This window comes from Schistocerca americana, chromosome 2 (genome assembly GCF_021461395.2).
Source record: "Schistocerca americana isolate TAMUIC-IGC-003095 chromosome 2, iqSchAmer2.1, whole genome shotgun sequence".
NCBI lineage: Eukaryota > Metazoa > Arthropoda > Insecta > Orthoptera > Acrididae > Schistocerca > Schistocerca americana.
The window spans coordinates 657,944,994-657,971,668 of NC_060120.1; the positions used below are offsets into that span (position 1 = coordinate 657,944,994).

Here is a 26,675-nt window from a genome sequence, read left to right on the forward strand (position 1 = left end):
ACATCGCGGTGAACGCACATTGGAATCCTGTATTCGTCATCGCCATACTAGCGTATCACCCGACGTGATGGTATGAAGTGCCATTGGTTACACGTCTCGGTCAGCTCTTGTTCGCATTGACGCCACTTTCAACAGTGTATGTTACATTGCAGATGTGTTACGACCCGTGTCTCTACCCTTTATTCGATCCCTGCGAAACCCTACATTTCAGCAGGATAATGCACGACTGCAAGATGCAGGTCCAGTACGGGTCTTTCTGGATACAGAAAATGTTCGACTGCTGCCCTGGCCAGCAAATTCTCCAGGTCTCTCACCAATTGAAAACGTCTGGTCAATGGTGGCCGAGCAACTGGCTCGTCACAATACGCCAGTCATTACTCTTGATGAACTGTGGTATCGTGTTGAAGCTGCATGGGCAACTGTACCTGTACACGCCGCCGAAGCACTGTTTGACTCAATGCCCAGGCGTATCAAAGCCGTTATGACGGCCAGAGGTGGTTGTTCTGGGTACTGATTTCTCAGGATCTGTGCACCCAAATTGCGTGAAAATGTAATCACATGTCAGTTCTAGTATAATATATTTGTCCAATACCCGTTTATCATCTGCATTTCTTCTTGGTGTAGCAATTTGAATGGCTAGTAGTGTGTATGACACTGATCAACGGCCAGGGGACTTCCTGACACGAATGAGTCCAGTTTCCAAAGAAACAAGGAACCAAGAAATGAAGTGAGCTCAAAACAACTAGCCTGTTTTGACATGCCGCCAAGTAATGTAGAGAATCAAAAATGAAACGCTGGAAAAGGTAATGGAGGATAATCCGACTGCGTAATTTCGTTTTATCGGCTATTAAGACACAAGTGATGCAATAGTACTCTTGAGAATTTTGGAGAGAGAGTTTTGTTGGAAAGGGAAGAGACTCATTTACAGGTTGGTCAGTAACAATCTGAAAAGGTTGTCAGGGTGGTGCTGCGAATTAGTTTTTACAAGAAGAATTCGATACGTTGCTCCCTTTGAGCATTAATTAGCATTGACATTGGCCGAACAGGCCGTTGATCGCGCAAATTTAAGCGGTCCGCAAGATGCAATTAGCGTTAGCTGTTATCGTAGCGAAGATGATAGCGGACGAGACTGCTTAGTCTTTGGCGGGGGTTCTATCCTTACTACGGTCATATGTCCAATTTTCCTAGCGCTCTTCCGTTGGGTTTAGAAAACACGTTTAGCGAACCATCTATGGCGGGCCGCTTTAATTTGTGCGCTCAACGGCCTGATTGGTTAACTTCAGTTCTAACGAACTCGGAAACGGCGCAAGGTATCGAATTTGTTCTTACAAGCTATTCGGACAGTATCCTGTGTGTGTTTTATAGTCCTGGGAAGGACCTTTGATAATGTGGTTTTGGACAAGCTTGCAATTAGAACGAGATCAAAGAGAGTGGCCTGGGAAACCGGACGGCTTATAAGCTCATTATATTTAAATCAAAAACTGTTAATGAAAATGAGAAGATAGAACTAGGTGAAGAAGTAAGACAAGGCTGCTGTCTGTCTCCTACCCTTTTCAATCTATACTTAGAAAGTATGATTGACCACTGCCCACCAGATATAAAGTGGGCAAAAACAGGAAGAGGACGAGTATGGTGTTTCAGGTTTACAGGCGACGTGGTCCTAGCAACAGGTGAAAAAGAATTGCAGGATGTATTGCATACCACTGAAGTTAAAGGAAATTTTTATTGAATGAAAAATAATGCAAAGGAAAACGTAATCTTCTTACTAGAGAAGTTCTGTTTCTCCAGATAGCAATACGGTGTTCGTATACATATTTCTTTTTTGTATTTTATGTGAAACTTTTGTGAGTGTTATCTACATACATGTTACATCAATATATATTTACACAACTTTTTTCGGGAATTTAAATTGTGTCGCTCAGTGTAGTGTAATGTCATCTATCTGGTCATAAAGAAGTAGACGCACAAGTGTAACGCCATATATCGCACTTGCATAATAAAACCATGTTTGTGGTAAACACAAAAGCTTCAGATAAAGTACATTTGGTTCACAACAGAGTATTGCTTGCTGTGCCTGTTTCTCTCACAAATATGTTGATGACTAGATGACAGTGCACTGTACTGAGTGGCACACTGGTTGATGTATGTTGATTATCTGAGACTACCAGTTTAAACTGACGAAACTAGCTGTCTCTTACTTCTCTAGTAAGAAGATTATATTCTTCAAATATGGAGCTCTCTCTCCTGCTGGCACTGTCAGGTAAAAATATTACTGCTCAGCGAAATACAAAAGTAATGGCACTAGAAGTATAATGCTGAATGGAGATATATTAGAACATGTACAAAGTTTTAAATCACTTGGAAGCAGTATAGGAACTGAGTACAAGAGCAGCACAGAAATGAAAAACAGAACAGCAATGGGGAAAGAGGACATTATAAGAAATGGAGAATTTTCTGCAGCAACATGGACAAAGATTCGAGGAGAAGGCTTATAAAATGATGCAGAAACGTCGACACTGAGGAAGCCAGACAGACCATGGCTGGAAGCATTTGAAATGTGTGCAGGGCGGAGGATAGTAAGAGTAGACTGAATAGATAGAGCGAAAAATGAAGAGGTTCTGAGAAAATTGAGGGATCAAAGACAATTACTTGTTGTAATAAAAAGAAGAAAACGAAACTTGATTCAACGTATATTAAGAAAGAAGAAGGGGCTTATAAAAACGATCTTAGAAGGGTACGTAGAAGGGAAAAGGAGGCGAGGAAGGAAGAGATTTCGATCCTGGGTGAAGTACAGCAACATTAAGACGGAAGAAATGGATCGCATGAAATGGAGACGCAGAGGACCTGCTAATATAGCAGAAGACTGATGACGGTGAACTATATGGGAGTTTAACAGATGATGTGATCTAGTTTGCATGTCGTGCTATGTCCATTAAAAGTGTGATTTGGTCGAATTTCCATCTCAGTTGTTTGTGGCGAGAATTCCATGTGAAGGTGCGTCGTTGATTACTGTCCAAGCCGCCTGGACAGGCCCAGCTGTTGCCTGTGTACCTACTCAAGCTGCTAAATAGCTTGGCTAGTCTAAGTTGTGTACCAGAGCGCGTCGGTACAATAGCACCTCGTTCAGCTTTCGGAACTGGAAATACTTCGTTTTTGCGAGCACACAGATGCGTCTCGTCTTTCAATATTTCTAAAGGAACGGCCATCAAAGTTTTTTAAACTCGGCCGTGACCGCGTAGCTCAATAATCATTCTCTTAAGTGCTTTATGTTCATCGCCTTCGTCGGAATTACCTGTCACGTTGACACGCATTCTCAGGAGTTTTCGAGTGATAGTTTGCTTGTCTTGGAACGTCTGTGCAAATTGCTGAGAATTTCTTCCTATATATTGTAACTACAGACCGCTCAAACCATAACACAGGTGTTCACATTGTAATTTTCCTAACAGCTTTCCACGTCCACTGCTGGCACGATCATCTCTGTTTATGGTGTAATCAGTCTTCATCTTGCTGTATTAATTTCTATGTCGTTAAGTTCTGCTAAGTAAGGAGTGGAACATACCAGTGAAAAATGACACAAAAGCAGAGAAAAGTCGTCAAGCGACCACAGTTCAGTAAGACATCTACTAATTTACATTTGTTGCACAACATTAGCCACTCGACTATTCCAATTTCCCTACCAAACTTACGCATCTGCTTGCGTCTTCCTTGTTTTCGGAATTCTGGACATCTGCCAGTAGGAAATTCTAAGACAAAGAATGTTTCCAGCTGACATTCACTTTACTTGCTGTTTAAACTGTTTATGGAAAAATGGAACACTTGCTGAACAGTCTTGGCGAATATACATAATGTAAAAGTTCCGTAAGTACTACTTTTATGCTGCTACATATTGTAACTAGAGAGATGGCAACAAAGGAAGATAACTCTGTCACTTTCTTTGAGCATTCCTTAACCTATGTCTTTGAACTGCTCACTAGTAGTTAAGTTTGCTTTTAACAAAACCAACGAAACCACTTAACATGTCCATAAACGAAATTTATTTTAAAGTGGTTGAGTAATTAAATGCCAATGCTACATTCGATCCATTGTGTACTTTCATAGAAAAGAGAATCTTGTAATTGTATAGAGTTTATCATAATTTGCAACGACAAAGGTAAGACAATATTATAGCAGACAGAATGGTCCGTTGAAGACCAATCTTCAGGTGAACCATTTGCAACTTAAAAGCAAATTTGTGTTTATGAGCAACCACTGACTTCACTATAAAATATTGCCCATATTAGTTCAAATGAAGAGAGAAAATGTAAATAGTTCTAAATGCCGTCTTTGACACGTGAGAGTATGTTTTCATAACACTGCACAAAGTGAAGTTGATAATTAAACGAATTAAACAATTAAAGCATATTAACGAACAGAATTAATTATTTGGAAAACATGGTAGTTGGTATAGTACACTACTGGCCATCAAAATTGCTACACCAAGAAAAAATGCAGATGATAAACGGGTATTCATTGGACTAATATATTATACTAGAACTGACATGTGATTACATTTGGGTGCATTGATCCTGAGAAATCAGTACCCAGAACAACCACCTCTGGCCGTAATAACGGCCTTGATACAACTGGGCATTGAGTCAAACAGAGCTTGGATGGCGTACACAGGTACAGCTGCCCATGCAGCTTCAACACGATACCACAGTTCATCAAGAGTAGTTACTGGCGTATTGTGACGAGCCAGTTGCTCGGCCACCATTGACCAGACGTTTTGAGTTGTGAGAGATCTGGAGAATGTGCTGGCCAAGACAGCAGTCGAACATTTTCTGAATCCAGAAAGTCCCGTACAGGACCTGCAACATGCGGTCGTGCATTATCCTGCTGAAATGTAGGGTTTCGCAGGGATCGAATGAAGGGTAGAGCCACGGGTCGTAACACATCTGAAATGTAACATCCACTGTTGAAAGTGGCGTCAATGCGAACAAGAGATGACCGAGACGTGTAACCAATGGCACTCCATACCATCACGTCGGGTGATACGCCAGTATGGCGATGACGAATACAGGATTCCAATGTGCGTTCACCGCGATGTCGCCAAACACGGATGCGACCATCATGATGCTGTAAACAGAACCTGGATTCTTCCGAAAAAATGACGTTTTGCCATTCGTCCACCCAGGTTCGTTGTTGAGTACACTATCACATGCGCTCCTGTCTGTGATGCAGCGTCAAGGCTAACTGCAGCCATGGTCTCCGAGCTGATAGTCCATGCTGCTGCAAACGTCGTCGAGCTGTTCGTGCAGATGGTTGTTGTCTTGCAAATGTCCCATCTGTTTACTCAGGGATCGAGACGTGTCTGCACGATCCGTTACAGCCATGCGGATAAGATGCCTGTCATCTCGACTGCTAGTGATTCGAGGCCGTTGGAATACATCACGGCGTTCCGTAGTACCCTCCTGAACCCACCAATTCCATATTCTGCTAACAGTCATTGGATCTCGACCAACGCGAGCAGCAATGTCGCGATACGATAAACCGCAATCGCGATAGGCTACAATCCGACCTTTATCAAAGTCGGAAACTTGATGTTACGCATTTCTCCTCCTTACACGAGGCATCACAACAACTTTTCACCAAGCAACGCCGGTCAACTGCTGTTTGTGTATGAAAAATCGGTTGGAAACTTTCCTCATGTCAGCACGTTGTAGGTGTCACCACCGGCGCCAACCTTGTGTGAATGCTCTGAAAAGTTAATCATTTGCATATCACAGCATTTTATTCCTGTCGGTTAAATTTCACGTCTGTAGCACGTCATCTTCATGGTGTAGGAATTTTAATGGCCAGTAGTGTATTTTATTACAGTAAGAACGATGAAAATAGAAAACTGATTGATTTATATACAGCTGAGATATTTCAGACTTAATTCAGTTAGCCGGCCGGAATTTACTTCGTAGCGGCTGGAGCGCAAGGATGCAAGATATTGCCTTCAGGGGCAGGTGTAGCCAGCGATTCCCATTATTACCGAGTCAGTATGATGGGCTAAGCCAGAATCATGTGGAAAGTGGAGGAACAGGCGGAGCTATACTGCAAAATGAGCCATAGTACACCTTAAGACATAGTTTCCAGCGGCATATAGCTCTTCACTTTGGATCCTGCCTAAGGGTACATAAGCGGACCCAGCCAAATTGAGAAATTGTCCACCCTAAATATTATTATTGTGGCTAGTAGAGAAGTTGCAGCATTAGTTAAGGTAACTTTTAGAATTTGTCTCCATGTCAGTCAATCGTAGAGAATGATATAATCGCAAACAGAGTTAATATTAAGTAAGTTATAGTGTCAGACGTCAGTGCCAGCAAGAATTGTAAGTGGTAGGGCGACACGCTATTGTGTATAGACACGCGGCTCGGTGATTGAAACAGATGGATGTTCGGCAAGTGTGGCTTCGTCTTGCATGCGCAATAAGCTTTGTTAATGCTCATACTGAATAAATAGCGTTGACTAAGTAAAATCACACACGAACTGAACTTTACGAATGTGATTTAACTATACGTTTGCTGGTGACAAACTGCTGAGACTTAGACGCAAGTAGTTAATGAGCGAGACATGTGTGGTGCATCACTCTCGATTATTAAAGTGGGTTGGCTGAGACGTGCTATCAAGCAGTTGACTATTCAAGTATTGTTGTCGCTGATAACTTTCCGGTCGCTACTTGTAGTTCAATGGATATCTGTGTTCTTGGAGAACATATATTTCATTATTTCTGGCTTTTCTAAATTATCCTGCGTGGCAAAGAGCATTAATTGTATTCTACCAAGATAGATTAGCCGTGGTGTGAAAATTTCGTGTTTGGCTTTGTACCACTGGTATCGGCACGCGTTTGAGCAGATTCTATGAATTATCGCAAGTACCATCAACGATCTGGTATCGATATAGTAACGAATGTGCAACGACTTATTTTAGAACACTGGGTTTCCACTATATAGATAGCTTTCATTATAATTACATTCTCTTTACTAATAGAGGTATTGAAATTGCCTACGTTGGGTTGAAAACTTAACTAGGCAGAATCCCCATGTTGGAGGCCAGTGTACTGATAACTATACTGGAAGTAAGTTCGGGTGAGTTTGACAGGTTGGATAAGTGCCACTGACCTTCAAAGACGCAGCACTGGCTGGTAGGTCAGTATCAATGAAAGTGTCACGCACGCATGTAGACTGCCATTTACTGTAATAGTGTCTTTATTTCCAACAGTAAATTACGTTGTCATATAGAATTTGAAGTCGTAAGTTCTCTCTGAGTCGGGCGATGTATTTTTGTTGTGTTCGTTACCAACACAGCTGATAAATTCGGAGTAGGAATTAATCTGACCACGGGAGAAAATATTTCAAACTTCTATATAGCGTGTCATTTATGTGCCAAGTAATGTTCCCCTCTGTCGTTACAAGTGATATGTGTTATGGTTTCCTCCACTTAGTCTGGGATGGTTTGTGTGAGTGGGCACACCATACTGAGTCACGATATATATTTTACAGTTCCAGAGAAATAAAAAAGACAAGCAACGCTTTTGTTGCGCAAGATCACTGTTGATTCAGGTAAGGCTTTGAACGTATTCCATGTAATTCCAGTGCACAAAACTCATTTCTTTGATTTTAAAGATACTGGTGAAACATTATTGCCAATGCTGGCGTGTTAAACCTCTGAATGAAAAATCATCAAAGTGTCTGATAATCATCCAACTGAAATAGCTATTAAGTATTCTTATTCCGAAAGAGAAGAATTGAAAATATCAATATATTTGAAAGAGGGAAGACTGTGTCTGATGTATGACATGCGGTACTTCATCTGAAAAATCAGCAAAGTTTAACAGTTGCAAAACAGGAAGACCTGTTGACGATGTTGCCATTTGTTCCTCAACAGCACTAGGAGTTATGCAGTAAACTTTGCAACATCTGATCTCAAGAATGGAAATATGGAAGAAACAGAGGTCGAAACTAAGAAATGTCTTCCTTCGATTTAATATTGCTATTCTTATGTTTAAAAAAAGGAGAAAACATAAAAGAATGACGAATGGTTTTGTGTTGACTGCAGTTCTAGTCAAGGGGCTTTCACGAAAACAGGCACCTCAAGGTCATCTCATGGTATTACAACATTACCAGTTAGTGATAATTTCAAATGTCAGTAAAAGTTAAAGAAAAGTCTATAGAGACAGAAGAAAAACTTCATTTCAAACAAATTTATTAACTAAGATAATATTTCATGTTTCAGTCACTTACGACTGGTATCCACACATTGACAATTATTTCCCAAATGGCTAGTTTGCACGCTCATGTTCGCTGGAATTTTATGGCTTCTATTGTCGTACGCTTTGATCTATGTCAGTTTTCGGTATTAATCATGATGCACTATTTGGTGTCCTCGAAAGTTCATGGCACCACACTGCATCAGAGTGGGCAAAGTACGTCGATAATACAGAAATTAGCGATATCTTGCTTCATTCCTCAACGACGAATCGGAAAGGCTAAGGCTGAAGAAGACACACCCTGTCTCTCAGCATAGCGGCGCCCTGCATGGAGGTCAATACAGAGCCGAGCACGGAGGCGCTCTGCCCCAGTTCGTGACCTTAGCTAAAGCGGACAACATCATCAAGTGCAACTGAAGAGTTATCCATGTCTCAGAGGGAAATTTACTCTGGTAAATGTTGAACATTGTATATCAAGAGAACAGTGTGTTAATTAGTGCGTCAAGTGATTCTTAAATAGTCAGTGGCATTTGTAAATTATCAAGCGCTCCTGTGGCAACGGATAGTACAGTGTTAAGTAAATCTTGTTGTTCGTGCACGTAATAAAGTGAACTAATATTTCATCTGTTGTAATTCGATGAGCCGTCTTCCAGAGCAATTAAAGAACCCAGAGTTATCACCAAGTGACTGTAGTTCCGTCTTGTTGTAACTCATCCTACACATCACTATTAAGAACAGTTGTTATTGATTCTTTAATTTGTTAATGTCGTTTTAAACGAAGATAAATCCAGCACTGATTCAGAGTCATTACATTATTCTATATGGAGAGATGACGAAATCATCTGTTACCGCAACGTGGGTGACATCCATTATTTTAGAGTACGTGCACTCCAGCCTGTTCATATCACACTCACAAGAGTGTTTGCGGATCTCTTGTCAACACAGTGACGTCAGTGAGCCAGACAATAACACCCTCGCATTCAGATGGTAGAAGGTCCTGAAGTCACATACGTAATACAGAGATAAGACCGTCTGTTACGTTGCTACTAAAATAGGTCTTCCCTGGATAGCGCCTCAAAAACCTGACTTGGTCTTGGCAGACGGGCAGACTCCTTAGCAACGCCGCGCGCCGCCCGCGAAGCCCGTCCACACAGTTTCTTGTCTACTGAAGCGACACACTCACAGCTGCAGGTCAGTATTTTGCACTAACCCTTTCCTACCTGCTTCAGATGAATTTTATGACATAATGTAAACGGTGAATACGAAAGAGAGCGTAAGTTAGTTAGTTAGTGTCTAGCGCTGAAGTGCGCATTTTTTTTAGATAGTTAACGTGCTACTTGTTGAATCAGCTGAAGGTAGTATAGGTCTAAATATGTCCGTTAGCTATATAGATTGTTGGCATAATAGGTCACTGTTTGTGTTCCATTACATCAACCAAGTTAAAGTGACGAGGATATATGATTTGAAGCCGCGCGGAGTGGCCGCGCGGTTTAAGATGCCATGTCACGGATTGCGTGGCCCCTCTCACCGGAGGTTCGAGTCCTCCATCGGGCATGGGTGTGTGTGTGTTGTCCTTAGTATAAATTAGTTTAAGTTAGTTTAAGTAGTGTGTAAGTCTAGGGACCGATGACCTCAGCAGTTTGGTCCCTTAGGAATTCGCACACATTTGAGCGTTTTAAGATTTGAATGAAGACACACGGTGCGTTTCATTTGAGTAATTTGAAAGTGTAAACTTGAATGTATTATAAAATCTTTTTTATAAAAACATGGAGCACCGCCTCAGTTCGGCGTGTAAAGAGGCAACCGTCTGTATGATACTCGTCCCACTCATTCGATTAGTAAATGAAGCCCTATTACACTCGCTGTAACGTCACCTGGCAACTATACAACCGGTGATTTTCTATGGATATAATTCAACAGGCGCGGTTACACTAAGGTGCTGTTAGCAAAGGCACTCCCGTCCGTCGACTGCTGTCATAGCCCATTAGCGCCAGATTTCCCCACACTGCCGTAACAGATAGGTTCGTCGTTCGTCCCACATTGATTTCTGCTGTTATTCCACACAGTGTTGCTTGTCTGTTAGCACTGACAGCTCTACGCAAACGCCGCTGCTCTCGATCGTGGAGTGAAGGCTGTCGGTCATTGAGTTGTCCGTGGTAAGAGACAATGCCTGAAATTTTGTATTATCAGAACGTTCTTGACACTGTGGATATCAGAAAACTGTATTCCCTAACAATTTCCGAAATGGAATGTTCCATGCGTCTAGCTCTAACTGCTATTCTGCGTTCATAGTTTGTTAACCCCTCGTTCGGCCATAATCACGTCGGAAACTTTTTCATATGAATCACCGGAGTACAAACGAAAGCTCCGCCAATGTACTGCCCTTTCGTACCTTTTGTACATGATGCTACCCCATCTGTATATGTGCATATCGCTATCCTACGAGTTTTTTCCTCTCAGTGTCCAAGACCATAGATAACACAAATGTAAAATGTCAAAACAATAGCTGCCTTTGGTGCTAATAAATAGTGCATAACGAAGTTACGCGTACATTGTTGGTGGTGATTACTACGTCTAATTGCTGTTGTGCGCTACGAAATGGTATACAGCTATCTCAAAATTGTAGATTGAGTGGTATAAGGTGCAATGTAACGTAATTGTGCCTAAAGCCTTCCTCACAAGAGATGTGTTTGTTATTACGAAGCATGTCAGACAAGGCATCCATCGTGGTTACTACAGGCCGTGAAACGGTTTGCTACATATCACAGAACGTGCTACTCATTGTAATTTGATACTGCAGCGCTCTCGAGTGGTAGTTGGCTGCATCTGGACGCAAATTGCTTTGTTTGAGAAAATGGACCCGCGCCAAATACACTCCTGGAAATGGAAAAAAGAACACATTGACACCGGTGTGTCAGACCCACCATACTTGCTCCGGACACTGCGAGAGGGCTGTACAAGCAATGATCACACGCACGGCACAGCGGACACACCAGGAACCGCGGTGTTGGCCGTCGAATGGCGCTAGCTGCGCAGCATTTGTGCACCGCCGCCGTCAGTGTCAGCCAGTTTGCCGTGGCATACGGAGCTCCATCGCAGTCTTTAACACTGGTAGCATGCCGCGACAGCGTGGACGTGAACCGTATGTGCAGTTGACGGACTTTGAGCGAGGGCGTATAGTGGGCATGCGGGAGGCCAGGTGGACGTACCGCCGAATTGCTCAACACGTGGGGCGTGAGGTCTCCACAGTACATCGATGTTGTCGCCAGTGGTCGGCGGAAGGTGCACGTGCCCGTCGACCTGGGACCGGACCGCAGCGACGCACAGATGCACGCCAAGATCGTAGGATCCTACGCAGTGCCGTAGGGGACCGCGCCGCCACTTCCCAGCAAATTAGGGACACTGTTGCTCCTGGGGTATCGGCGAGGACCATTCGCAACCGTCTCCATGAAGCTGGGCTACGGTCCCGCACACCGTTAGGCCGTCTTCCGTTCACGCCCCAACATCGTGCAGCCCGCCTCCAGTGGTGTCGCGACAGGCGTGAATGGAGGGACGAATGGAGACGTGTCGTCTTCAGCGATGAGAGTCGCTTCTGCCTTGGTGCCAGTGATGGTCGTATGCGTGTTTGGCGCCATGCAGGTGAGCGCCACAATCAGGACTGCATACGATCGAGGCACACAAGACCAACACCCGGCATCATGGTGTGGGGAGCGATCTCCTACACTGGCCGTACACCACTGGTGATCGTCGAGGGGACACTGAATAGTGCACGGTACATCCAAACCGTCATCGAACCCATCGTTCTACCATTCCTAGACCGGCAAGGGAACTTGCTGTTCCAACAGGACAATGCACGTCCGCATGTATCCCGTGCCACCCAACGTGCTCTAGAAGGTGTAAGTCAACTACCCTGGCCAGCAAGATCTCCGGATCTGTCCCCCATTGAGCATGTTTGGGACTGGATGAAGCGTCGTCTCACGCGGTCTGCACGTCCAGCACGAACGCTGGTCCAACCGAGGCGCCAGGTGGAAATGGCATGGCAAGCCGTTCCACAGGACTACATCCAGCATCTCTACGATCGTCTCCATGGGAGAATAGCAGCCTGCATTGCTGCGAAAGGTGGATATACACTGTACTAATGCCGACATTGTGCATGCTCTGTTGCCTGTGTCTATGTGCCTGTGGTTCTGTCAGTGTGATCATGTGATGTATCTGACCCCAGGAATGTGTCAATAAAGTTTCCCCTTCCTGGGACAATGAATTCACGGTGTTCTTATTTCAATTTCCAGGAGTGTAGCTACGCTTACTCTTATGGTGCTCGTCAAAAAAGAAGGGAGAAAATCGCGAATAAGATTCTCGCGTAGTTGATGGCGTGAACACCGAAGTGCTGGTGAAGGAACATTACATATGCTGCAATGAACAATGAGGAACAAGATCGACTACAAACCACTTGTGGCAAATATTATAACGTGCGCTTCTAGTAATCTCACGTAGCGCTCTCCTATTGCTCTCTCCTATTTTTCTACTTTCCACGTTGTACATGTTCCACATGTTCAAAAATTTTGTTCGATAATGATCTGCAGTCATAAGGTTCAGCCTGACCTAATTCACTTTGTCAAACATGGGGGCAGCACCTCGCCTCAGTAATATGCTGTATGATGTAATAATTCTTACTTTTAACGTTATAGGCGCACTGTTCCACTTTGATTGAATTTATTGGGATACAAATGTATTTGCTGTTCGTCTTGTAGTATGAATTGGTGAGCTGCATTGGACTGTGGGGGAATCAGACTATGATGTAGATGACAGTCTTGTAATTCATTGGTCCATGTTCTGGCTCTGTCTTGGACGCAGAGCTCTCTTAGTTACAGTTAATAAGGTCGAGAATTTAGGATTTAATTCTATCAAATCCTCCGCTCCTCCCCCTTCTCCCTCCCACCTCCCACCTCCCACCTCCCACGAACCATGGACCTTGCCGTTGGTGGGGAGGCTTGCGTGCCTCAGTGATACAAATAGCCGTGTGGAATCTCAGATCTCTTAATTGGGCAGGTAAGTTAGAAAATTTAAAAAGGAAAATGAATAGGAATTCAGTGGCAGGAGAAATTGAACGTGTGGTTAGGTGAATACAGCGTTATTACAAAATCAAACAGGAGAAACGCAGGAGTAGCTTTTAAATGAGTAAAAAAATAGGAACGCTACTATGAACAGCACAGAGAGCGCTTTATTGTAGCAAAGATAGGCACGAAGTCCACACCCACAACAGTACTTGAAGTTTATACGCAAAGTAGATCCGCAGATGAGGACGAGATTGAGGAACTGTATGGTGAGATACAAGAAATTGTTGAAATAGTGAAGGGAGCCGAAAATTTAATAGTCATGGGAGACTGGAGATCGATAGTAGGAAAAGGGAGAGAAGTTCAAATGGCTCTGAGCACTATGGGACTCAACTGCTGTGGTCATAAGTCCCCTAGAACTTAGAACTACTTAAACCTAACTAACCTAAGGACATCACACACATCCATGCCCGAGGCAGGATTCGAACCAGCGACCGTAGCGGCCTCGCGGCTCCAGACTGACGCGCCTAGAACCGCTCGGCCACACCGGCCGGCATGGGAGAGAAGAAAAAGTAGTAGGTGAATATGGACTGGGAAGGGGGGGGGGGGGGAAACGAAAGAGGCAGCCGCCAAATAGAACTTTGCTCAGAGCATAATTTAATCATAGCTAACACTTGGTTTAAGAAATAAGAGAGAGGGTTGCATACGTGGAAGAGACCTGGAGACACCGGAAGGTTGATTATATAACGGTTAGACAGAGATTCAGGAACCAGTTTTTAAATTGTAAGACATTCTCAGGGGAGGATGTGGACTCTGTCCACAGTTTATTGGTTAGGAACTGCAGGTTAAAACTGAAGAAACAGCAAAAAGGCAGAAATTTGAGGAGATGGGACCAGGATAAACGAAAGAACCAGAGGTTGTAGTGAGTTTCACAGGGAGCATTAGGGAAATATTGACTAGAGCAGAGGAAAGGAATACAGTAGAAGAAGAGTGGGTAGCTTTGAAAGATGAAATAGGGAAGGCAGCAGAGCATCAAGTGGGTAAAAAGACGAGGACTAGTAGAAATCCTGGGGTAACACAAGATATATTGAATTTAATCGATGAAATTAGAAAATAAGAAAGTGCAATAAATGAAACAGGTGAAAGGGAATACAAATGTCTAAAAAATGAGATCAACAGAAAGTGCAAAATGGCTAAACAGGAATGGCTACAAGGCAGATGTAAGGATGGAGAAGCATATAGCACTAGGGGTCAGGTAGATAATGACTACGAAAATTAGAGAGACCTTTAGAGAAAAGAGAATCACTTGTATAAATGTCAAGATCTCAAATGGAAAACCTGTCCTAAGCAAAGAAGAGAGAGTAGAAAGGTGGAAGGAGTATATGGAGGGTCTATACAAGCGAGAGGACAATATTATGAAAATGGATGAGGACGTAATGGAAGAGGAGAAGGAAAATATGAATCTGCATAAAAAATTTGACAAGGCAGTGAAAGACTTAACTCAAAACAACCCATTGGAATAGACAAGATAGTCTTGGGAGAGCCAGACATGACACAACCCTTCCATCTAGTGTGCAAGATGTATTAAACAGGCGAAATACCCTCAGACTTCAAAAAGAATATGTTGTTGTTGTTGTTGTGGTCTTCAGTCCTGAGACTGGTTTGATGCAGCTCTCCATGCTACTCTATCCTGTGCAAGCTTTTTCATCTCCCAGTACCTACTGCAACCTACATCCTTCTGAATCTGCTTAGTGTATTCATCTCTTGGTCTCCCTCTACGATTTTTACCCTCCGTGCTGCCCTCCAATACTAAATTGGTGATCCCTTGATGCCTCAGAACATGTCCTACCAACCGATCCCTTCTTCTGGTCAAGTTGTGCCACAAACTTCTCTTCTCCCCAATCCTATTCAATACTTCCTCATTAGTTATGTGATCTACCCATCTAATCTTCAGCATTCTTCTGTAGCACCACATTTCGAAAGCTTCTATTCTCTTCTCGTCCAAACTATTTATCGTCTATGTTTCACTTCCATACATGGCTACACTCCATACAAATACTTTCAGAAATGACTTCCTGACACTTAAATCAATACTGGATGTTAACAAATTTCTCTTCTTCAGAAACGCTTTCCTTGCCATTGCCAGCCTACATTTTATATCCTCTCTACTTCGACCATCGTCAGTTATTTTGCTCCCCAAATAGCAAAACTCCTTTACTACTTTAAGTGCCTCATTTCCTAATCTAATTCCTTCAGCATCACCTGACTTAATTAGACTACATTCCATTATCCTTGTTTTGCTTTTGTTGATGTTCATCTTATATCCTCCTTTCAAGACACTGTCCATTCCATTCAACTGCTCTTCCAAGTCCTTTGCTGTCTCTGACAGAATTACAATGTCATCGGCGAACCTCAAAGTTTTTATTTCTTCTCCATGAATTTTAATACCTACTCCGAATTTTTCTTTTGTTTCCTTTACTGCTTGCTCAATATACAGATTGAACAACATCGGGGAGAGGCTACAACCCTGTCTTACTCCCTTCCTAACCACTCCTTCCCTTTCATGTCCCTCGACTCTTATAACTGCCATCTGGTTTCTGTACAAATTGTAAATAGCCTTTCGTTCCCTGTATTTTACCCCTGCCACCTTTAGAATTTGAAAGAGAGTATTCCAGTCAACATTGTCAAAAGCTTTCTCTAAGTCTACAAATGCTAGAAACGTAGGTTTGCCTTTCCTTAATCTTTCTTCTAAGATAAGTCGTAAGGTCAGTATTGTCTCACGTGTTCCAGTGTTTCTACGGAATCCAAACTGATCTTCCCCGAGGTTGGCTTCTACTAGTTTTTCCATTCGTCTGTAAAGAGTTCGTGTTAGTATTTTGCAGCTGTGACTTATTAAGCTGATAGTTCGGTAATTTTCACATCTGTCAACACCTGCTTTCTTTGGGATTGGAATTATTATATTCTTCTTGAAGTCTGAGGGTATTTCGCCTGTTTCATACATTTTGCTCACCAGATGGTAGAGTTTTGTCAGGACTGGCTCTCCCACGGCCGTCAGTAGTTCCAATGGAATATTGTCTACTCCGGGGGCCTTGTTTCGACTCAGGTCTTTCAGTGCTCTGTCAAACTCTTCACGCAGTATCATATCTCCCATTTCATCTTCATCTACATCCTCTTCCATTTCCATAATATCGTCCTCAAGTACATCGCCCTTGTATAGACCCTCTATATACTCCTTCCACCTTTCTGCTTTCCCTTCTTTGCTTAGAACTGGGTTTCCATCTGAGCTCTTGATATTCATACAAGTCGTTCTCTTATCTCCAAAGGTCTCTTTAATTTTCCTGTAGGCGGTATCTATCTTACCCCTAGTGAGATAGGCCTCTACATTCTTACATTTGTCCTCTAGCCATCCCTGCTTAGCCATTTTGCACTTCCTGTCGATCTCATTTTTGAGACGTTTGTATTCCTTTTTGCCTGTTTCACTTACTGCATTTTTATATTTTCTCCTTTCATCAATTAAATTCAATATTTCTTCTGTTACCCAAGGATTTCTACTAGCCCTCGTCTTTTTACCTACTTGATCCTCTGCTGCCTTCACTACTTCATCCCTCAAAGCTACCCATTCTTCTTCTACTGTATTTATTTCCCCCATTCCTGTCAATTGCTCCCTTATGCTCTCCCTGAATCTCTGTACAACCTCTGGTTCTTTTAGTTTATCCAGGTCCCATCTCCTTAAATTCCCACCTTTTTGCAGTTTCTTCAGTTTTAATCTACAGGTCATAACCAATAGATTGCGGTCAGAGTCCACATCTGCCCCTGGAAATGTCTTACAATTTAAAACCTGGTTCCTAAATCTCTGTCTTACCATTATATAATCTATCTGATACCTTTTAGTGTCTCCAGGGTTCTTCCAGGTATACAACCTTCTTTCATGATTCTTAAACCAAGTGTTAGTTATGATTATGTTGTGCTCTGTGCAAAATTCGACCAGGCGGCTTCCTCTTTCATTTCTGTCCCCCAATCCATATTCACCTACTATGTTTCCTTCTCTCCCTTTTCCTACACTCGAATTCCAGTCACCCATGACTATTAAATTTTCGTCTCCCTTCACAATCTGAATAATTTCTTTTATTTCATCATATATTTCTTCAATTTCTTCGTCATCTGCAGAGCTAGTTGGCATATAAACTTGTACTACTGTAGTAGGCGTGGGCTTCGTATCTATCTTGGCCACAATAATGCGTTCACTATGCTGTTTGTAGTAGCTTACCCGCATTCCTATTTTCCTATTCATTATTAAACCTACTCCTGCATTACCCCTATTTGATTTTGTGTTTATAACCCTGTAGTCACCTGACCAGAAGTCTTGTTCCTCCTGCCACCGAACTTCACTAATTCCCACTATATCTAACTTCAACCTATCCATTTCCCTTTTTAAATTTTCTAACCTACCTGCCCGATTAAGGGATCTGACATTCCACGCTCCGATCCGTAGAACGCCAGTTTTAACAATCCCAAATTCAAAGAAAATATGTGCTGACGGATGTGAAAATTACCGAACTATCAATTTAATAAGTCACGGCTGAAAAATACTAACAAGAATGGAAAAACTGGTAGAAGCTGACCTCGGGGAAGATTACTTTGGATTCCAAAGAAATGTAGGAACATGCGAAGCAATACTGACCCTACAACTTTTCATAGAAGATAGGTTAAGTAAAGGCAATGCTACGTTAGTAGCAATTTTGGACTTAGATAAGCTTTTGACAATGTTTACTCTAATACTTTCTTTCAAATTCTAATGGTGACAGAGATAAAATACAGGCAACGAATGGCTATTTTCAATTTGTACAGAAACCAGAAGGCAGTTTTAAGAGTTGAGGGACATGAAAGCGAAGCAGTGGTTGAGAACGGAGTATATCTGTATGTCAGGCAAGCAGCAAAGGAAACAAAAGAAAAATTAGGAGTAGGAATTAAAATCCATGGAGAATAAATATAAGCTTTGAGGTTTGATGAAAAATATCTTAAAAGGAGGGTATATACGATGAACATCAACAAAAGCAAAAGGAGGATAATGGAATGTCGTCGAATGAAATCAGGTAATGCTGATGGAATTAGATTGGATAATGAGACACTTCAAGTAGTAAACGAGTTTTGCCATTTGGAAAGGAAAATAACTGACAATGGTCAAAGCAGGGAGGATATAAAATGTAGACTGGTGATGGCAAGAAAAGCGTTTGTGAAGAAGAGAAATTTGTTAACGTTGACTATGTATTTAAGTTTCATTAAGTCCTTTCTGAATGTATTTGTATGGAATGTAGCCGGATATGGAACTCAAACATGGACAATAAACAGTTTAGACAAGAAGAGAATTGAATCTTTTGAAATATGGTGCTACAGAAGAATGCTGCATATTAGATGGGGACATCACGTAACAAATGTGGAGGTACTGAATAGAACTGAGGAGAAGAGAAATTTGTGGTTCAACCTGATTAAAAAAGGCATTGGTTGGTAGGACTCATTCTGAGGCATCAGGGGATCACCAATATAGTACTGGATGGAAACGTGGGGTATAAGAATCGGAAAGGGAGACCACGAAATGAGTACAGGAAGCAGATTTAAGGGGATGTAGGTGTCAGTAGTTACTCAGAGATGAAGAGGCTTGCACAGAATAGAGTTGCATGGAAAGCAGCATCAAACTTCTTTAGATCGAAGACAACAACAACAACTTCTATTAAATTAATAAAGATTTTCTGAATCTATTACAACCCTAAAAAAATGCAACTTGTTGGCTACGAATCTGCATCTTTGTCTCCACGGCTCAACACAGTATCAATTACATTACAGTAGCTGTGGCACACCAGTGTCTAATTTATAACATAGAAAATGTGAAAACATGTAAAGGCTGCAGCCAAGCATAGCTATTTTATATTTGACTCTACCAGTTTCTATCATAAACAACACATTTTACATAAACCGTCAGTATTAGGCAGATGGGTGTACGGTGTAATTTTGATATCAAATTGATATGCAAATTAATTAAATTCATCAATTAATTCCCCCTTCATCACGCCCACCCTCACCCCCGACCACACCAACCCCAAACGCCGGACGATGTCATGTGTTTTTCTCAGATTGCACATGCAATTTCGAATTTATTTGTCCCATGGCTGTGCCAGCACCCCACCCAACCCCCCCCCCCACCCCCCCCCGCCCCTACACCTGGAAATTGACGGGAAATAAAAATTGACGGTGTCCTTTCTGGGACTGGAATCCTGGTCCATCTAGACAGAAAGACCAAGTGTACCCCCAACCCCCAACACAATTATACCACCAGAGGTGCTTAGAATAGGTGGGACATTAAAAATGACTATGGACTTTGTGGGACCTGAACCCTGAGTGTTCTGAATGGATAGTCCAAGTGCTCCCCCCAACATTTAGAAACTCTCCAGATGCAGGGAAGGAAGGTTAGGTTAGTGTACTTTGTTTATTTTGGTTGGGAAACAGACATAAAGATTGGTTCTAATTACATAATTAATCGCAAACATTGGGCCTAATTACACAACTGTATGCGTAGCGCTACAAAAGGGCCGCCTAAAATCGCAATAAAATTCAAAAGTTGACGATACCATACAACTGGTTTCATCCTGCTGGGAAAAATTTCACACCACCACTCGTAACTAGTGAGAAACACTCAAACTACCCTTCACGTACAAGCTGGCGGGGAAAAGGGCAGAGGTGTAAAGTGGTGTTGGACATAGAGGAGTTTAAAAAGTGTGTTACTGTGAGCATACAGCTGAGAACAGTATGTATTGTTCTTTGTCAGAGTTCGCTACAAACGCCTACTCAGAAATCACCCTGCAGCCCAGGTAATCGAAGCCAATACATGCTACCACAACTGATCAAAAAAATGGTAGTTGAAAGTGCATTCTCCTCAACAGATGCTCACAAACTGCCGAAAATCGAGGACCGCGTGTTTTTGTCTAAAGGGACAGCTGCGACCTCCTACCGAACTTGACCACCATGGCATTTTGAGCATTGGGCTGTAACATTTGTATTTAACATCAACAAATCTCCTATAATCAAGCATCTATTAAAAAAGAAAAACAAATACATTCAGGTACGACACACACACTGCTGCAGGAAAATGCACACAAAGATGCAGCAAGTTGTTACTAGGAAGGAAGGACCACGATCAGTTGACAAAGGAGATGTAACACTCTTATTGCTTTTTGCATAGCGCCACGACAGGTGTGGTAGCATTCAACTTGCACTAAGAAGTCCTGGTCTTATGTTAGATAGTTTTGATCGTGTTTAGGATAGTATAGCAATCAGCAATCTCATCCTAGCACCACACCTCTCGAGTACGCCCCCCTCCCCCTTCACACTATTGAAGGTGATATATGTGTCAGTGGTCCACTCTCCTTCAGAATACTTTAGGGAATAGATTAAGTCTGATAAACGCAATGATTCTTCCTTTTTATTCTTAAGGAATGACATTGTTTGTGAGAACCAGCCGTAATTAGGAAATACATACTCTATATTCGACTGCATTTGTGAGAACACAGTTATGAATCGAGAGGCATATGTTTTACCTGCTTTAACTTGGCGGCCCTGTGTAATACAAATGTCACCTTTGTTGGAGCGTGTGTTACGAAAACCCATATAGTTGACAAGGGGAGGGAGAGGATTACAAATGAATGCAACCAGAGCATAATTTTTAAGCTTTTCTCGGTCTGAGTGACCGGGTACCCCCAACCCTCCATAATTCCCCTCATTTCGTGGTACCTCTTCTCTAATTTTATTTATCCTTAGTCACTTTGAGTAATTTTGAAAGTTTTTTTTCTCAGTTCTACATATTTCCTCGTATATCCCTCAATTTTACGTATTTTCCATAAATTTGTCGTAATTATACCAGGTTTTCGTCGATTTTTATCGATTATATGTCTTTTTTCATGTTTTTTGATATTTTACCTTAGGTTTACGGTCATATTGCAGGGATTCCCATGTGTTGTTTGATTTCATATGAGGATATTTGCGTGTCCTATACATCTGCCTTTTAGAAACCCCTAAGGATTCTCCTCTTCCTAACGATCCACACGCACGCTAAACTTCGTTCTAGTTGGTTTATAAGCATCTCGAGCAATGAATACACACTGACAATGCCTTCCTAGGACACCAGGATAGTGTAGAATAAGTAGTTTTATCATTTTAAAGTTTGTCACCGTGGCGATTGGGGTAATAAACTTGCGGTTTGGTTGTGTGTCTGATGTTGGACAAAAATATCCTACATCAGAGCATTAAGGGTGTTGCATTCCACACGACTAATACTTCAGAAACCGTAAGGCCTTAACATTATAGTAGTTTTAGTTGCAGAAAAGTGTAATTATTGAAGTGGGTGTTTATCCTCTACGACCATTTCTCTCCTTTAGGTACCTCCCTGGTATTGACTCCAGGCAGTGGAATAATGCTTCAGAATTGATTGCACGGTCGATTTACGTGAAATATTTCAAACTCCACACACCTGCACCTCCACCATGTGTATACCACACCTTTGTTCTTAACTGTCAATTATACCAATGCAACACTCTCATGCCTAATATCCACCGATAAGAGATGTGATCCTCCTCGAAATGCATGCATCTGGGGAGGTATTGTGCTTTTGGATGGGTGCTATGGGTAAGATTAGTGTTGCAGGAAAAGATGGCCAGTTGTAATCGTAAATTCTGCACTATGATCGATACGCTGGAAATATGTAGATAACATCTTTGCAATGGTATAGGATGCTGTCTTGTATACTTCAGTGCATATGGTCGAATGGATGTACTGCACAGTCATCTATCTGCATTCGCAATCTAGTATATGGTACTTGTGAAGTAGTGTAGGTGTGATTTAGCAAATGGTTCAAACGGCTCTGAGCACTATGGGACTTAACATCTGAGGTCATCAGTCCCCTAGAACTTAGAACTACTTAAACCTAACTAACCTAAGGACATCACACACATCCATGCCCGAGGCACGACTCGAACCTGCGACCATATCGGTCGCGCGGTTCCAGACTGAACAGTACCACTTTTTGTTTGTACTATCTCGCGCATCCCCCCCCCCCCTCCCCATGACCCATGAACCATGGACCTTGCCGTTGGTGGGGAGGCTTGCGTGCCTCAGCGATACAGAAGGCCGTACCGTAGCTGCAACCACAACGGAGGGCTATCTGTTGAGAGGCCAGACAAAAATGTGGTTCCTGAAGAGGGGCAGCAGCCTTTTCAGTAGTTGCAGGGGCAAGTCTGGATGATTGACTGATCTGGCCTTGTAACACTAACCAAAACGCCCTTGCTGTCCTGGTACTGCGAACGGCTGAAAGCAAGGGGAAACTACAGCCGCAATTTTTCCCGAGGGCATGCAGCTTTACTGTATGGTTAAATGATGATGGCGTCCTCTTGGGTAAAATATTCCGGAAGTAAAACAGTACTCCATTCGGATCTCGGGGCGGGGACTACTCAAGAGGACGTCGTTACCAGGAGAAAGAAAACTGGAATTCTACGGATCGGAGTGTGGAATGTCAGATCCCTTTAATCGGGCAAGTGGGTTAGAAAATTTAAAATCGGAAATAGATAAGTTAAAGTTAGATATAGTGGGAATTAATGAAGTTCAGTGGCAGGAGGAACAAGACTTTTGGTCAGGTGAATACAGGGTTATAAATACAAAATCAAATAGAGGTAATGCAGGAGTAGGTTTAATAATGAATAAAAAAATAGGAGTGCGGGTAAGCTGCTACAAACAGCCTAGTGAACGCATTATTGTGGCTAATATAGACACGAAGCCCATGCCTATTACAGTAGTACAAGTTTATATGCCAACTAGCTCTGCAGTGGATGAAGAAATTGATGAAATGTATGATGAGATAAAATAAATTATTCAGGTAGTGAAGGGAGACGAAAATTTAATAGCCATGGGTGACGGGAATTCGAGAGTAGGAAAAGGGAGAGAAGGAAACATAGTAGGTGAATACGGACTGGGGTTAAGAAATGAAAGAGGAAGCCGCCTGGTAGAATTTTGCACAGAGCATAACTTAATCATAGCTAATACTTGGTTGAAGAATCATAGAAGAAGGTTGCATACATGAAAGAAGCCTGGAGATACTGGAAGGTGTAAGATAGATTATATAATGGTAAGACAGATTTAGGAACCAGGTTTTAAATTGTAAGACATTTCCAGGGGCAGATGTGGACTCTGATCACAATCTATTGGTTATGAACTGTAGATTTAAACTGAAGAAACTGCAAAAAGGTGGGAATTTAAGGAGATGGGACCTGGATAAACTGACTAAACCAGAGGTAGTACAGAGTTTCAGGGAGAGCATAAGGGAACAATTGACAGGAATGGGGGAAAGAAATACAGCAGCAGAAGAATGGGTAGCTCTGAGGGACGAAGTAGTGAAGCCAGCAGAGGATCAAGTAGGTAAAATGACGAGGGCTAGTGCAAAATGTCTAAGCAGGGATGGCTAGAGGACAAATGTAGAGTCTTATCTCACTAGGGGCGAGGTAGATACTGCCTACAGGGAAATTAAAGAGACCTTTGGAGGAAAGAGAGCCAGTTGTATGAATATCAAGAGCTCAGATGGAAACCCAGCAGAGAAGGGAAAGCAGAAAGGTGGAAGGAGTATATAGAGGGTCTATACAAGGGCGATGTACTTGAGGACAATATTATTGAAATGGAAGAGGATGTAGGTGAAGATGAAATGGGAGATACGATACTTCGTGAAGAGTTTGACAGAGCACTGAAAGACCTAAGTCGAAACAAGGCCCCGGGAGTAGACAACATTCCATTAGAACTACTCACGGCCTTGATAGAGCCAGTCCTGACAAAACTCTACCATCTGGTGAGTAAGATTTATGAGACAGGCGAATTATCCTCAGACTTCAAGAAGAATATAATAATTCCAATCCCAAAGAAAGCAGGTGTTGACAGATGTGAAAATTACCGAACTATCAGTTTAATAAGTCACAGCTGCAAAATACTAAAGCGAATTCTTTACAGACGAATGGAAAAACTGGTAGAAGCCGACCACGGGGAAGATCAGTTTGCATTCCGTAGAAATGTTGGAACACGTGAGACAATACTGACCTTACGACTTATCTTAGAAGAAAGATTAAGGAAAGGCACACCTACGTTTCTAGAATTTGTAGACTTAGAGAAAGCTTTTGACATTGTTGACTGGAATATTCTTTTTCAAATTCTGAAGGTGGCAGGGTAAAATACAGGGAGCGAAAAGCTATTTACAATTTGTATAGAAACCAGATGGCAGTTATAAGAGCCGAGGGGCACGAAACGGAAGCAGTGGTTGGGAAGGGAGTGAGCCAGGGCTGTAGCCTATCCCCGATGTTATTCAATCTGTATATTGAGCAAGCAGTAGAGGAAACAAAAGAAAATTTCGGAGTAGGCAGTAAAATGCATGGAGAAGAAATAAAAACTTTGAGGTTCGCCGCTGACATTGTAATTCTGTCAGTGACAGCAAAGGACTTGGAAGAGCAGTTGAACGGAATGGACAGTGTCTTGAAAGGAGGATATAAGATGAACATCAACAAAAGCAAAACAAGGATAATGGAATGTAGTCGAATTAAGTCTGGTGTTGCTGAGGGAATTAGATTAGGAAATGAGACAAAGTAGTAAAGTAGTTTTGCTAATTGGGGAGCAAAATTACCGATGATGGTCGAAGTAGAGAGGATATAAAATGTATGCTGGCAATGGCAAGGAAAGCGTTTCTGAAGAAGAGTAATTTGTTAACATCGAGTATAGATTTAAGTGTCAGGAAGTCATTTCTGAAAGTATTTGTATGTAGTGTAGAAAAGTATGGAAGTGAAACGTGGACGATAAATAGTTTGGACAAGAAGAGAATTGAAGCTTTCGAAATGTGGTGCTACAGAGGAATGCTGAAGATTAGATGGGTAGATCACATAACTAATGAGGAGCTATTAAACAGAATTGGGGATAAGAGGAGTTCATGGCACAACTTAACTAGAAGAAGGGATCAGTTCGTAGGACACGTTCTGAGGCATCAGGGGATCACAAATTTAGCATTGGAGGTCAGTGTGGAGGGTAAAAATCGTAGAGAGATGAATACACTAAGCAGATTCAGTAGGATGTAGGTTGCAGTAAGTACTGGGAGATGAAGAAGCTTGCACAGGATAGAGTAGCATGGAGAGCTGCATCAAACCAGTCTCAGGACTGAGTATCACAACGACAACAACAACAACCTCGCACATGTTGAGAACTGCACCCTCTGACGATGCTCAACACAGTAAGATTAATCTCGTACGTGACTGCAAAATGAGGGAACAACGCTCTTTTAAATGGAACACTGAGACATTGGCTAAGCTGTGGCTGGGGGAGATGAGATTAACTGTACAGGTCATCACCTTTGGATAGCTCTACACAATACCGCTCTATAATACCGAAAGCTCTCCCAGTTTCCATATATTGCGTTGTCTTCCACATTTTTGTCGATAAGGAGCATCGCCTCTGCGTTTTATTTCTACCAACATGTGGGTTGTAGGAGCTACATAGTTTACGCCACGTGATTTTCAGCTTTCTGTGAGAGCCAAAGGATCGAAATGTGTTAATGTTGATTTAGCAGCAGCTGATACAGACCTCGAGGTCATGGTAGAAAAACAAAGTGTGTGACGGTGTACACTGACTAGATGTGTTACAACCAAAAAGACAATGTATTACACTGCTTACGAAGGAACAATGCAGGAACCTCCTCGTGTGATTGATAGTCTGTTGGATATGGTCTTCCACCAGTACAGATGAGAAAACTTTGTGCCGATCTGCACAAACGATTTCGAACACTGACCTCCAGCTCCAATGGTGGGATATCTGTATATGTAATATGTTCAATGACAACAAGCAAACAGTAATTGTTTTTCGATACGTTGGAAGAGAGAGATGCGGTAATGTCTTATAAAAGGTTCTATCACAAAGAGTGCTATAACTGGTTAAAGTTCGAATACATATAGTTCTCTCAAAACTACACCGATTTTGCTCGTAAAACTAATGGGAATCGCCTGTATCTATTCTCATGGAATCATGACTGTTTTTATTGTTATCGTCAGGAATGCGTTTTTAAAAAATAGCTGTTATTTCATACTTCATAACCTCTAATTGTAAAGTAGACTTACAATTAGAGGTTATGAAGTATGTGGAACGTAGAAATGATTGTGTTCTTTCCAACATGTGAATAGGCTGCGTGAAACAGGATGTGATGATCAAATTGCTTACAAAACTACTACGTGAAAATCTGTTACTGTATGATAGAAGCTTTCCAGATATGTCGGTGGAGGTGAGTTACGCATCAAAAATGTCAAATGTAAGCCTGCAGGTGGAATTGGTTT

General features: G+C 42.1%; 1 protein-coding gene across 1 annotated transcript in view; it reads left to right on the top strand.

The window, feature by feature from the left end:
- Positions 1-9,325: 9,325 nt before the first annotated feature.
- Positions 9,326-26,675, top strand: part of LOC124594296 — a 36,771-nt gene continuing 19,421 nt past the window's right edge. Inside the window, exon 1 of the mRNA XM_047132658.1 lies at positions 9,326-9,424. The gene's annotated coding sequence lies outside the window, so the exon portion shown is untranslated. The remainder of the gene's footprint in view (positions 9,425-26,675) is intronic.